Consider the following 14804-nt stretch of genomic DNA (forward strand, 5'->3'; position numbering starts at 1 on the left):
GAGTGCAGTGGCCGGATCTCAGCTCACTGCAAGCTCCGCCTCCCGGGTTCACGCCATTCTCCTGCCTCAGCCTCCCGAGTACCTGGGACTACAGGCACCCGCCACCTCGCCCGGCTAGTTTTTTGTATTTTTTAGTAGAGACGGGGTTTCACCGTGTTAGCTAGGATGGTCTCGATCTCCTGACCTCGTGATCCGCCCGTCTCGGCCTCCCAAAGTGCTGGGATTACAGGCTTGAGCCACCGCGCCCGGCCTCCTCTACACTCTTTTAGAGAGCTTCTCAGTGATGTGCATCAGGCCTGGTATCTTCCCAAACATGGCTTCCCTGGTATACTTTTTGAGGAATTCCCAGCCTCAGCAAACTTCTCTGCCATTCAGGGAGCCACAGCCACGCCCTCACCAATAAAGTCTGGATCTCAGCCTTGATACGAGGCTGGAGAGCAGGGTGATCGGCTTTTTCAGATGTGTTCCTTCCTTGGCTTCTCTCTTTCAGCTCTTAGTGGCTACACCCTGTATCTGTCATTCCTGCATTCTTTAAAGTTATTTTCACTCCTTACTAACCAATCCCCAGGCCTCCAATTCCCTATTACAGTTATAAATCTTTATACTAAATATTGCCTGTTCAAATTACTGTGTGGTTTATGTCTCCTAATTGGACCCTGATTGATACACCATACAATAAATGGTAGGAAGGGACAGATCCAAGTTTTATAGGATCTGAGTTTTACAGAATTTGGGGGAGTTCCCCTTCAAAAGGAATATATGAAATTATTAATACAGAATTACATACAGAATCTTGGAAGAACCTCATGCAAATGACAGACCCTGAAACACTGGCTTTACGGTAAATCCACCACAGATGACAGCTACTGTTTTGATCAGAAGATGTGAAAGACACGTGTCTCCTATCAGTTTACCTTCTTCCTTGATATCATGGTATCTGGGAAACAGAATTCATCCTGAGAGAGGTAGTGTTTTGAGGAATCACTTATCAAGGAATATCAAAACCTGGATAATAGTCGCTGTTCTTCTGTCCTTCACATGCCCTCCCTCCACCCCGCTCCACCCACACAGTAGGTTCTCTGTTGAGTCTCTTCTGACTATTTAAGGCTCCTTTAAAAGGTACTTTGCTTTTCCATTGCTTTCCTGCCTGCCTGCCTGGGCACAACTAATTGCTTCCTTATGTATGTGCAAATAAAGTTTCAAAGATACAGTATTTTATTGTGGATTCACCAAACTGAAATATGGATATTTAGCTGTGTGTCTCTCTCTCCTAGTGCAGGGCACACATCAAATAGTCAGGTCATGCTGTATGAATTTAATTGAATTAAATGATGCAGATTTCAGACGTGCTTGAAATTAGTCAGTGCCCTTCAAGTCACACTTTGTGGGTGATTGATTATCCCATCTATTCAAAGCTCTGACAATGAAATTACTCATACAAAATAAGGTACTGTCTCCCAAGCTGAGTTCCACAGACGCTAATCCTAGATTGCACTATGCGTGTTTTAATCTAATAAGATAGGTTCCCCCAAACAAAAAGAGATGATACAACTCTGAGTGAAAGAGAAAATAGGTATCAGACAACCAAACACATCTATAAAATGTTTAAAAATGGCTTTCACTTACGTGATATTAACATAGAGGTTGCACCCGCAATGAGTCACTTTCCATCTTTTATTCTCCCAATAAAAGGAAGCCCAGGCCAGGCGTGGTGGCTCATGTCTGTAATCCCAGCACTTTGGGAGGCCGAGGTAGGTGGATCACCTAAGGTCAGGAGTTTGAGACCAGCCTTACCAACATGGTGAAACCCCATCTCTACTAAAAATAAAAAATTAACCAGGCGTGGTGGCATGCGCCTGTAATCCCAGCTACTCAGAAGGCTGAGGCAGGAGAATCACTTGAACCCGGGAGGCAGAGATTACAGTTAGCCAAGATCACACCACTGCACTCCAGCCTGGGTAACAGAGTGAGAGTGAGACTCTGTCTAAAAATAATAATAATAATAAATTAGCCAGGCATGGGGTGTGCGCCTGTAACCCCAGCTACTCAGGAGGCTGAGGTGGGAGGATTGCTTGAACCTGGAAGGCAGACGCTGCAGTGAGCCAAGATTGCACCACGGCATTCCAGCCTGGGGGACAGAGCGAGATTCTCTCTCAAATACATAAACAAATAAATAAATGGATGTCCATTTCCCAGAAAATCTAAATCATTCTATCAAGGGCTAATAGCCCCAAATTTTTTAATGATATTGCTTAATTACTGCTAGGGTTTGCATGTGTCCCTCCAAATTTATATGTTGACTGGAGGTGGGGCCTCTGGGAGGTATTTAGGGTTAGAAAAGGTCTTCAGGGTGGGACCTCCATGATGGGACTGGTGGCTTTATAAGAATAAGAAGCTAACACATATGCTCTTGCCCTCTCACCAAGCAATGGCCTCCACCAGGTTAGGACAGCAAGAAAGCCCTCACCAGTTGCCAGCACTAGGCTCTTGGACTTCCTGGCCTCCAGAACTGTAAGAAATAAATTTCTTCTTCATAAATTATTCAGCCTATGGTATTCTGTTATAGCAACAGAAAACAGACTAAGACAATTACTTTATCAAATACTAGTGCTCCAAAATTTTCTGAGTTTTTCCATCCATTCATCAATTAATCCAGCCAGCCAACCAATATAATGCAATGATAGGAATAGGCCTAATTTCAGGAATCCTTTATTCTAGTCTGTTGACCCTTCCTTTCTTCACATTGTTCTTCAAAGTAAAGCAAAATTTATTTTTCTTTTTATTTTTATTTTTCTTTCTTTCTTTCTTTTTTTTTTTTTTTTTTTTTTTTTTTTTTTTTTGAGACAGAGTTTTGCTCTGTCGCCCAGGCTGGAGTACAGTGGCACCATCTCTGCTGTCTGCAACTTCTACCTTCTGGATTCAAGCAATTCTCCTGCCTCAGTCTTCTGAGTAGTTGGAATTACAGGTGCCCGCCATCATGCTTGGCTAATTTTTGTACTTTTAGTCAAGATAGGGTTCACCATGTTAGCCAGGTTGGTCTCGAATTCCTGACCTCAAGTGATCCACTTGCCTCAGCCTCCCAAATTGCTGGTATTACAGGCATAAGCCACTGTACCTGGCCAAAACTTATTTTCTATCATAAACTTTGCATGTCCCTAGAAACCTCTCCCTGAATAGATTAGGATTCAATCAAGTTACACAGGTTTCTTTCAGTGACACACAAACATCTGAGATCATGACGGATAAATCTGACTTTTGATCCATCGTGAATGGATGTACTTAGAATGTTTTCATGATTCCATTTCTCCTCCATCAGCCCATTGGACCAAAATGTTATAGATCTACTTCCTTTCCTATAATAATCATCGTTTCTAGTCAGAGCCAGAGTATAAGGCTAGAGAAAGAGATGAGGAGATGGAGAACACTAAGACATTTCCTTTCCTTTAGTTCCCCAGGGCCCCCGGACTGGCCCAACATATGGGCTTTGGGGTGGGGACAGCACTTGGGGAATATAGATTGGGAGTTCCTATCCAGGAATTTCCTTAGCCCTTAGTAGAAATCACTTAGAACAGAAATAGACATTTTCCTAATTCATTGTGCCCAGGCACCAAGGAAAAAATAAATTGCTACATGCTATAAATTGGTTTAGATCTGAGAATCCAGTAAGATATCATAGGACTCTGCAGTCACTCTGTGGCTGTATTTAAGGTTCTCTTCATCATAACTTTTGAACAGTGTAAGTTAACAGAGACCAGAAGAATTCTAGCTTTTCTGTCTTCTCTCCTCCTCTCTCTTCATTCATCCCCCAAACTTCTGATTCCCCTAATCTTTACACATTCCTCCCTTTCTGACTCTCCTAAATTGCTTATCTCAGGAGAACCAATATGAAAAGCACTCTTAACTTGAACAAATGCAAACAAACAAACACAATGTAAGACTCTGCAAGATCTGGAGATGATGAAATGTAGATAAACCTGGGACTAGCTCACTGCTCCAAGGAAGGCTACAGTAGCCTGGCAAAGTCATTGAAATAACAAATTTTGGAGTCGGACCATGCAGCATTTGAGCCCCAACTTTCTCACTTACTAGCTGTGTCATTTAATTTTTCTCATTTGTAAAACATTAATAAAATTGTACTTTCTTTCACATAACTACTGCAAAAATTAAATGAGATAATGTATGTTTAAAATGCATTAATCTAATAAGTTATCCATAGGCAATAGATCCTTTTGTTAGTTATTATTTATATTACTTCACTCTTTCAACTTTCATATCAATTAGAACTGATGAATTTATACCATTTTCAAGAAGTTAGATAGGCATAACAGAAAGCTTTACAGGGAGATGTTCTTGGTTAATCTCACCTGGGAACATTTTCTTATTTTCACATTTTACTTCAATTACATGGTAATTGTTAATGGATCAGATCATCCTTCTGTGTCTTCTCATAGTTGCGCAGCAACCAACTGCTACAGATAGTCACAGTAGTGGCCGAAGCAGCCCTGTCTAGAGATGGGGCAAACTAGAAACATCATATAATTTACAACTAAATTTAATGAAGTTGCATTTTTGACTCATCAATCTCTTCTGTGTTGTGGTTTGGATTTAGGGAAAGAGTGTATTTGCCAATTTGTGTGTGTGTGTGGTTGTTGACGGTAATTATTTGAGACAGCACAGTGTATAGTGAGTAGGTCAAAGCTTGGTGTAAGAAGGGGTCGAGGGTAGAAAACACAGCTTTATAATTGTAGCTGATGTGACCACTTAGGCACAAACAATAAACACTGCCATTATGTCACTTGCACTCTCTGTTATTTTTATGCCTTCTTTATGTGCCTGTGGTCAGCTTATAGACTTAATTCTAACCAAAACCTAAAAAAACCTTTTGCACATCTTTTCCATTTTATAACATGAACAACTAAACCAGTTCACTGTCAAGTATTCTAATAAAGGCCACTGATGGAAGGGGAGGCAGAATTAAGAGTAGTGTCAAACTTTCTTTCTGAGAATGTCAGGCATACTGACTAGGCCCTTTTAGTGAAGGAAGCGGGAATTCTCTAATTATCCAGGAGTCTATAGTAAGGTTATACAACAGACAGATCCAAAAATTAATACTAGGTAACAGATCCAACCCAACAGAACCAACCAATCCAATATAATCTTCCTCTTACTTCACCTTGGGCTTCCAGAGGGAGCAATTCTTGCTTACTGAACGTCTTCACCCATTTGGACTGCTATAACAAAACTTCAGACTGGGTAATTTATAAACAATAGAAATTTATTTCTCACAGTTCTGGATGCTGGGAAGTCCAAGATCAAAGTTTTGGCAGATTTGATGTCTGGTTATGGCCATAAACAGCATCTCACAGATGGCACCTTCTGTGACAAAAGAAGCTAAAAAGCCCCCTCAGGCCTCTTTGATAAGGGCACTAATCTCATTCATGAGGGCTGTGACTTCATGACCTAATCACCTCTGAAGGCCCCCATTTCCTAATACCTTCACCATGGGGGTTAGTTTTTAACATGTCAATCATGGGAGGACACAAACACTCAGGTCATAGTAAATGGATAAGCGTGGACAAAACTGAAAGGAGGAGAAAGGCTAAGGTGATCTACATATAGAGAACTGAATAGCTGCTCACTCAGAGTGTGTTGGGGAAAGTTTGGTAGACAGTTGAGAATGAAAGACTCCAGTTGTAGCAAAATGAAAGAAGAAACTTACGGGGATTTAAGAAGGGGAATTGTATTTCACATATTGGATCTTCTTTTCCCTTGAAATTTCTGTAACATTGATTGTGGATTTTGAAAGCTGCAGGAAGGTAAGGATGGACTACACAGGAGTCTAGAATTTGTATTTGGGCTTGTTTGTAGAAAATCATCACAATTTCAACAGAGGTATGACTTTGTATATATCCAACAAATTATGTCATTTGACCCATGGTACATATATTCTCTACTCTTTCCGGAGAGGCATTGAACTATCCTAAAACATTAGTTATCAAATGTTGCAGTATGATCTAGGGGCCAAAACACATCTACAATATATGGAGCATAGAAATTCTGTTTAAAAAGAAATATATTTAAGATATATTGCTTATCTAGTTAACCTATGAATGTTTAATTTACCATATATTAGAAGATGTAGCCTATGCATTAGTTTACTGAATAATGAAGGAACTCTCAAATACAATATAATCTTTTGAGGTACCAATTTTAGGGAATAGAAAACAGCTGATTATGTTATATTATTTTTTTCAGTAGGTAGTTGAATGTTGTAAGTCATTTGATTATACCTGAAGAATGTATGAAACTACATAAATAGAAAAACATTAATACATTTTGGTTTACTTGAATAGCCATTGAAAATTATGCATACAGATATTTTAGAGATTTTTTTTTTTTCTTTTTTTTTTTTTTTGAGACGGAGTCTCGCTCTGTCACCCAGGCTGGAGTGCAGTGGCCGGATCTCAGCTCACTGCAAGCTCCGCCTCCCGGGTTCACGCCATTCTCCTGCCTCAGCCTCCCGAGTAGCTGGGACTACTGGCGCCTGCCACCTCGCCCGGCTAAGTTTTTTTTTTGTATTTTTAGTAGAGACGGGGTTTCACTGTGTTAGCCAGGATGATCTCGATCTCCTGACCTCGTGATCCGCCCGTCTCGGCCTCCCAAAGTGCTGGGATTACAGGCTTGAGCCACCGCGCCCGGCCTATTTTAGAGATTTTTAATGACATAAATACGTCATGATGTTAATATCAGATACAGAATTCTATTATTGTCTATATCTATTTTGTAATGCATGGAAATGATGACAAAAGAAATATATAAACATATTATTGATAACTTGTAGATAGTAGAAATGATGTAAATTAAAAAAAAAAAATTTTAGGGCTTCGTAAGTAATCCTGTATACTAACTTTTACATTTGGAAAAACATAAACAAGCATTAGTTTTTTAAATGAGGAACTATTAAGCAAAGTGGTATGGTCTAAAAGATACTAGTCAATTTAAGCCTGAAATTCTTTTAGGGTCATGTAGTGACGACAAATGACTATTTAATTTTTTTTTTTTTTGATACAGAGTCTTGCTGTGTTGCCCAGGCTGGACTGCAGTTGTATAATCTTGGCTCACTGCAACCTCTTCCTCTTAGGTTAAAGGGAATCTCCTGCCTCAGCCTCCCAAGTAGCTGGGACCACAGGCACATGCCAGCACGCAGGCTAATTTTTGTATTTTTTTGTAGAGATGGGGTTTCACCATGTTGGCCAGGCTGGTCTCAGACTCCTGACTGCCAGTAATCCACCTGTCTCGGCCTCCCAAACTGCTGGGATTACAGGCATGAGCCACTGTGCCTGGCCTATTTAAATTTTATTCATTTAATTAAGAGCCTTTCCTGATCTCACAAGGTTAGGTGGCCCTCCTCTTGGCTTTACTATCACTGCCTAACTAATCTAGCATGATGCATTGTCACTATATTGTACGGCCTCTTCTTGTCTATCTTCTCTATAGGACTGTGTTCTCAGCACTTAGGACACTGGCTGGCACACAGTAGGTTTTTAATAAATGTTTGTTGAGTTAATAAAAAATGTATCCCGCAATTTACCTCACCCCATTGAATGTGTGTGCTATTTATGATTTTCTATATAAATAAATCATGCATTTCCCACTCGAGGGGAACACAAATGCTGTACAGCACAATGTCAATAGAAAAAGACATTTTATTATATATGGGCTTTTCTTATTTACCAACTTTTATTCATTCATAGAATGACAATCAGCATTATCCATGCGACAGAAATTTAGTATTATAGATTCATGAAGGCAACATTTTAGAGGTAAGCGTTATAGAAATGCATTTGATGATCCAAAACCTTTCTTTATCTTTTCAGATTATATATTTTTTATCAAAAAATAGAATTTTAAGACAAAATTTATTTTGTAGTTAGATTTTTTCAAAAGAACATATCATTCTTTTATCTTCATCACTCCAACAATGAAAAGCAAGACTAAAATTAAAATGCAGCAACTATATGCCAACACTCAGAAGGAAGAGGGTGAAATGATTCACTCACCTGTTTTCTGTTTTTAATTTCATTTTACTATTTTTTTTTTCAAGACAGGGTCTTGCTCTGTCACCCAGGCTGGAATGAAGTGATGCCATCACAGATCATTGCAGCCTCCGCCTCCTGGCTCAAGCAATCCTCCTGCCTCATCCTCCCAAGAAGCTGGGACCACAGGCACATACCACCACAGCCAGCTAATTTTTTATTTTTGGTAGTGATGGGGTCTCATCATGTTGCTCAGGCTGGTCTCAAATTCCTGGCCTCAAGCAATCCTCCGACCACAGCTTCTCAGAATGTTGGGATTACAGGTGTGAGCCACTGTGCCTGGTCTATTCATCTATTTTTCTAAAACAAGTCTAACCATACAGTTTCATGTTGACTTATATTACTCAGAGGGGGGAATAAAAGGCTGGTAAAATATATTTATTCGGCCAATTCCTTGTACTGACATTTTTTAAAAAGTAAAAGTAAATTATGAGATGAAGATGAATTATGAATTATCATAGTCAGACTGAAAGTCAGACCAGAATTTTCTTTCCTTGTGCCTTACATGATTTATCTGAAGTTTTGGAAAATTATTTATTGCAGAAATCACACAGCTGAATGAAGCCTTAGTGTTCTAATTTAAGTCCATCATTTTACAAATAAGAATACTCAGATGCAGCAGGGCACAGTGGCTCATGCCTTAGTCCCAGCATTTTGGGAGGCCAAGGCGGGTGAATCATTTGAGGTTGGGAGCTCAAGACCAGCCTGGCCAATGTGGTGAAACCCCATCTCTACTAAAAATACAAAAATTAGCTGGGCGTGGTGGCACACACCTGCAATCCCAGCTCCTGGGGAGGCTGAGGCAGGAGAATTGGTTGAACCTGGGAGGTGGAGGTTTCAGTGAGCCAAGATCGCATCACTATACTCCAGCCTGGGCGACAGAGTGAGACTCCATCTCAAAAACCAAAAAGAAAAACTCAGATGCTAAAAAGTTTGATGACTTGCCCAGGTCAACAAGAAGTAAGTGCAGGAGCGGGTGTGCTCCTAACACTAAGGGCTACCTGGTCTCCTGGCCCTCCTCCCAAGGAGTTGCAGTAAGCTAAAGCTACCTGAAAGCCCCGCCGAAAAAAAATTCTATATAATGTGGCTTAATCCATTGTCTCCCAAACTTACTTGGTCATAGAACCTATTTACCTGTTAGCACCGCTAAGTGTTCTCCATGAAAACACTTTGAGAAAGTCCAAGGCAATACAATTATCCTCGCTACAGAGCCATGTGAACTAGGTCTCCCAGATGCTGCCAACAGTTCATGTGGTAATTAATCCAAACGTGCAACGGGTAAACCAATTCTTTCTTGTAACTTTCCTTGTACACAAATAAGCTTGGGCTGGTGACAAACCAGCTCAGTAAAATGCCCACAAAAGGATGAGAGATTTCTCAAGCTATCTAAGTTTGCCTGCCACGGGAAAAGTTAACCTGCACAGTGAAACAGTGCATGGCTTTCCATCATCCCTTGTGCTAAACAAAATTAGCACAGCCTCACAGAAAGTGGTGTTTTATTTTTATTTATTTATTTATGTATTTAGAGACAGAGTTTCACTCTTGTTGCCGAGGCTGGAAGGCAATGGTACAACTTCAGCTCAATGCAACCTCCACCTCTTGGGTTCAAGTGATTCTTCTGCTTCCACTTCCCAAGTAGCTGGGATTACAGGCATGTGCCACCACACCCAGCTATTTTTGTTTATTTGTTTGTATTTAGTAGAAATGGGTTTTCAACATGTTGGTCAGGCTGGTCTCAAACTCCTGACCTCAGGTGATCCACCCACCTTGGCCTTCCAAAGTGCTGGGATTACAGGTGTGAGCCACCATGCCCAGTCAGAAAGTGATGTTTGGTCTCACTCTCTCACCCAGATTAGAGTGGAGTGGTGCCATCTTGGCTCGCTGAAACCTCCGCCTCCCAGGCTCAAGCAATTCTCCTGCCTCAGCCTCCTGAGTAGCTGGGATTACAGGCTCATGCCACCATGCCCAGCTAATTGTTGTATTTTTAGTAGAGACAGGGTTTCACCATGTTGGCCAGGCTGGTCTCAAACTCCTGACCTCAGGTGATCCATCTGCCTCAGCCTCCCAAAGTGCTGGGATTACAGGGACTCTGCTCTTAAAAACTCTTTTTTTTTTTTTTTTGAGACAGAGTCTTGCTCTATTGCCCAGGCTGGAGTGCAGTGGTGCGATCTTGGCTCACTGCAACCTCTGCTGCCCGGGTTCAAGTGATTCTCCTGCCTCAGCCTCCCAAGTAGCTGGGATTACAGGTGTGTGCCACCATGCCCAGCTAATTTTTGTGTTTTTAGTAGAGACGGAGTTTCACCATCTTGGCCAGTCTGGTCTTGAACTCCTGACCTCGTGATCCACCCATCTCGGCCTCCCAAAGTGCTGGGATTACAGGCATGAGTCACCGCACCCGGCCTCTTAATAACTCTTTTGTCCACTTCCTCCAGGCTCAGGAAGAACAAAGAGATGAAGAAACACAATTGTAAGAAAGTGTATTTTCCGAAATTCTGTAATAATTTCTTGTATCTGCACTCATATTAATATTTTATCTGGTAATCCTTTCACAGAAACAGTATGTGAAATGTATTTTGATTCTTTGAGTGAGTGGAACAGTTTATCCCAGGGCATACTTAACTGATAAATTTAGCTTCAAGGGAAATGGGAAGAAAACCAAGCATATTAACTCACTCAAGTCACTGATACCTCCCTTCCTGCCTTGCCCTGTGATTTTAAATGTAAGTACTATTAAAGGACTAATGAATGCTCTAATTACATAAGCCTTAGTAGACTTATTAAAGAGTGAATGGTGATTTATCCCTATAAGTACCCAATTTACTATACAAAGGCTAAATTAGGGAGCAGAGGAGAGGGGACTGGAATAGAGTAACCGTTCACTAGACAAAAACAGAATATAAATGTATAAAGAAAAATAAATAGGCCCAAGTTGGTAAAAGTCAACACAGGAAACGCCCTCATTTCATTTTGAGATGTCAACACTTCTGAGACATCCCTGAATATAGAGTGTAAGATGTATTTTAACTGAAATAATCCTTTCTATATAATATCATAGTCTATTGAGAACGATATCTGTGAATTTGCAAATTAACTCAATCTGAGAAGGCAAAGAATATCAGACCACTTAAGCTTTTACTCTGCAAAAGAGAACTTGAAAATTAGCAATATTTGACTAGCTCTTAGAAAAATAATCTCCCATGTATGCAAAAGCAGCACTAGTATTAAGAAAACCAGTTTGCCCAACATCCAACCCTTACATTCTAGGATTGTTTTCTACATAATAATAGTAGCAAGAAATCACCCAAAAATGTCATTTACCCTGGTAAGTTTTTTCCATTTGGGCCCTTGAAGGCTCGGCAGTTTGATTTCATCAGCATGCAAACCACAGATTCATTCTTCATGGGTGGACTCACAAAAACCAAGCTCCTGAGACTAATGTATTTGTACACCCATGTTCATAGCAGCATTTTTATAATAGCTAAATGTGGAAGCAACTCAGGTGTCCCCTTAAGAGAAATGAAAATACAAAAAGTGATGTATATGCGTACAATGGAATTTTATTCAGCCTTAAAAAGGAAAGATGTGCTCACACATGCTGCAACCTAGATGACCCTTGAAGACATTATGCTAGGTAAGACAAATCAGTCACAAAAGGACAAATGCTGTATGATTCTACTTCAGTGAGGTGCCCACAGTAGTCACATTCACAGACAAAGCAGACTGATGGTTACCAGGGGCTGGGGAAGGGGTGACCGGAGACTGAATGTTCAGTAGGTACAGAGTTTCAGTTTTGCAAGCTGAAAAGAGTTCTGGAGATGGATGATAGTGATGGCTACACAACATGTAAATGTAGTTAATGCCACTTAAAAATGATTAAGATGGTAAATTTGATGTTGTGTATATTTTACTATAATTCCAAAAATTGGAAATCCCTGTTTTAAGTTTATATTAAAAAGCAGAACTGTTTCAGGGACTTGAATATATGCAGTTTTAAAACTAGACTAGCCTTTCTCTATGACATCCAGAAAAGCTAAATCGTAAATGGAAGATTGCTCTGACGGCATAGACTTCGAACAAGGGGAGTACAATGAATTGGATGTTTAGGACATATGTCTATCACAGATGACATCAATCTCACAATGGGGACAGACTTGTCAGAGGAGCCAGAACGCTTGTATTCTGGAGGCCAGGACTCACCGTATTCAATTTCACAATAAACAGCAACTTTGCCAGGGATCTTGGCTAAGGTTCCCTCCACCTGGATCTGCCCAAACTGCTTGATTTTCTTTCTTCTGTATTTCTAAGGCTAAACAATCCTTTTCTAATTAACCTAATCTTTCTTTAGCTGTGCAAACATATTCAATTAGATCACAGTCAAAGCTCTCAGATCCAGGAAGTATTCTGTCTAAAGCGACCTTGTAGATGAGAGCAAAAACTATTGATTTCACTTCAAAGAATATCACATTTCCCTTATTTATGAGGTTTTGGAGAATACCTCATTGTAACGCCCAGCTATTAATATTTATAGACCTCACGCACATGATAGTAAATAAAATATTTAGTTCAATCTCAATGTTTTCTACAATTGTATTATTGTAGGAATAAAAACTAGGAGGGTCAACCTTGCCTGTATCCCTGTGATCCACCAATTATGATAGGAAATGATGAGAATTACCGGGAGATCTGAGATAGATATAACTTTGGGAAAAGAGGACTGGAGAAAGAAAATAGAAATTAAGTATAAGATAAGCAAAGTAAAAAGATAAGAAAACAATAGCATGTACCATAGTTCCCCTTATCAGCGTTTTTTCTTTGCAGGACTTTGGTTATCTGAGGTCAACTGAGGTCTGAAAATATGAAATGAAAAATTCCACAGGTTATCTGGGGGCAACTGAGGTCTGAAAATATTAAATGAATAATCCCACATATAAATAATTCATATGTTTTAAATCACACACTGTTCTAAGTCATGTGATTAAATCTCATATTGTCCCACTCTGTACCACCTAGGACATGAACTGACCCTTTGTCCAGCATATCCACGCTGTCTACACTCCTTGCGTTACTGGATGAAGGTGTCCTGGTTCTTGGCATCTTGAACAAAGAATTGGACAAAATACACAAACAAAGCAAAGAAAGAATGAAGAAACAAAAGCAGAGATTTACTGAAAATGAAAGTACACTCCACAGGGTGGAAGTGGGCCACAGCACAGGGGCTTGAGGGCCCCATTACAGAATTTTCTGGGGTTTAAATATTCTCTAGAGGTTTCCATTGGTTACGTGGTGTACACCTTATGTCAACAAAGAGGATGAAATAAAGTTACAAAGTCATTTACACGGTGTGCACCCTATGTAAATGGAGAGGATATTCCCTGTCATAGCTGAAGTGTTCCCATTTGGTATAGTTCTAGGAAGTCAGCATGAATCAGGCTTATGTTCCCTGCCTCCAGACCCTGTTCTCCTGCCTCACTTGCCTGTGAGTCCCATAGTAGCTCTCTTGGTTACCAGATCACCTGTTGAGCCATCGCTGTGCTTCTGCTCAAGCAACCCTTATTTTACTTTATAATGGCCCCTAACCTGGAGAATAGTGATACTGGCAATACAGATATTCCAAAGAGAAGCTGTCAAGTGCTACCTGCAAGTCAAAAGGTGAAAGTTTTCAACTTAAGGAAGAAAAGAAGTCATATGCTGAGGTTATGAAGACAGCTGAGTTTATTGCCTATCACAGTAAGGGAGAATGCCAACTCTACAGAGCTTTGGTTGTGTCTCAGAGGGGAAGTTTTGTTTGGGGGCGTGTATTTCAATGTAGTGTTTGATTAAGACAGGCTGACAATCATGATATAATAATAATATGATTGGTGGAAAGAGAAAGTGTGAATTTCGAGATGAGGGGGTTCAAAGAATCTTGGGATATAAACTGTCTATTGAAAAGTTCATGGGTCTTTTGGGATGTTACTGTAATGATCAATGAAATAATTTGCCTGGATAAGAGTGCTTTAGAATTATAAAATTATATCAGTGTAGACAATGGAATAGTAAGAGCATGTTAATACATAAACAGTGTGGGATACATGGTGTCAGGTGTCAGTATAATATGTGTACTACATTATATGTAATATATTTTATCAGCTGATACATTACACAGCTCCAGGGAGCACCATCCACATTATAGTCTATGTAAGTAATGTTCCTGCATTATTCAGTGCAACTACCCTATTACATTCATAGCTTGTATCATAATATATTTAATGTGAAGTATAAGATATGCCATAATATACTGCATTGGATATAATTTGTACATAGAACAAGCATGTAACATATTTACAATGAAGGGTGAAACACTAGAGCACTTTTACAAATTACAGAGTGTTACACTGCATGCTCCTTTTTGCTTTTTCATAAAAACTGTGCTTTTCTCAGATGAGAACTGACACAGAGAATTCCAGAGAGAGACGTTTTTGAGGTCCTACAATCTAACAAAGTGTCTGACCCATCCATACTAGGCCATCAAGAAATATAAAGTGCTAGACACAACTACACCTGTCTCTCCAAAGTCCATTAACATGCTTTTCTGGCAGGGTAAAGATGAAGTTAGCTTTTTGGTTTTTAGTATGCATAACATTATTGGGGGTGTTGAGATACCCACGAACTTCAGCAGCACCTTGCTCCCTCATTCCCTGGTACCCCCTCCCAGGTTGCCAGTGATGT

Source organism: Macaca fascicularis, chromosome 17 (assembly GCF_037993035.2).
Source record: "Macaca fascicularis isolate 582-1 chromosome 17, T2T-MFA8v1.1".
Classification (NCBI taxonomy): Eukaryota; Metazoa; Chordata; class Mammalia; order Primates; family Cercopithecidae; genus Macaca; species Macaca fascicularis.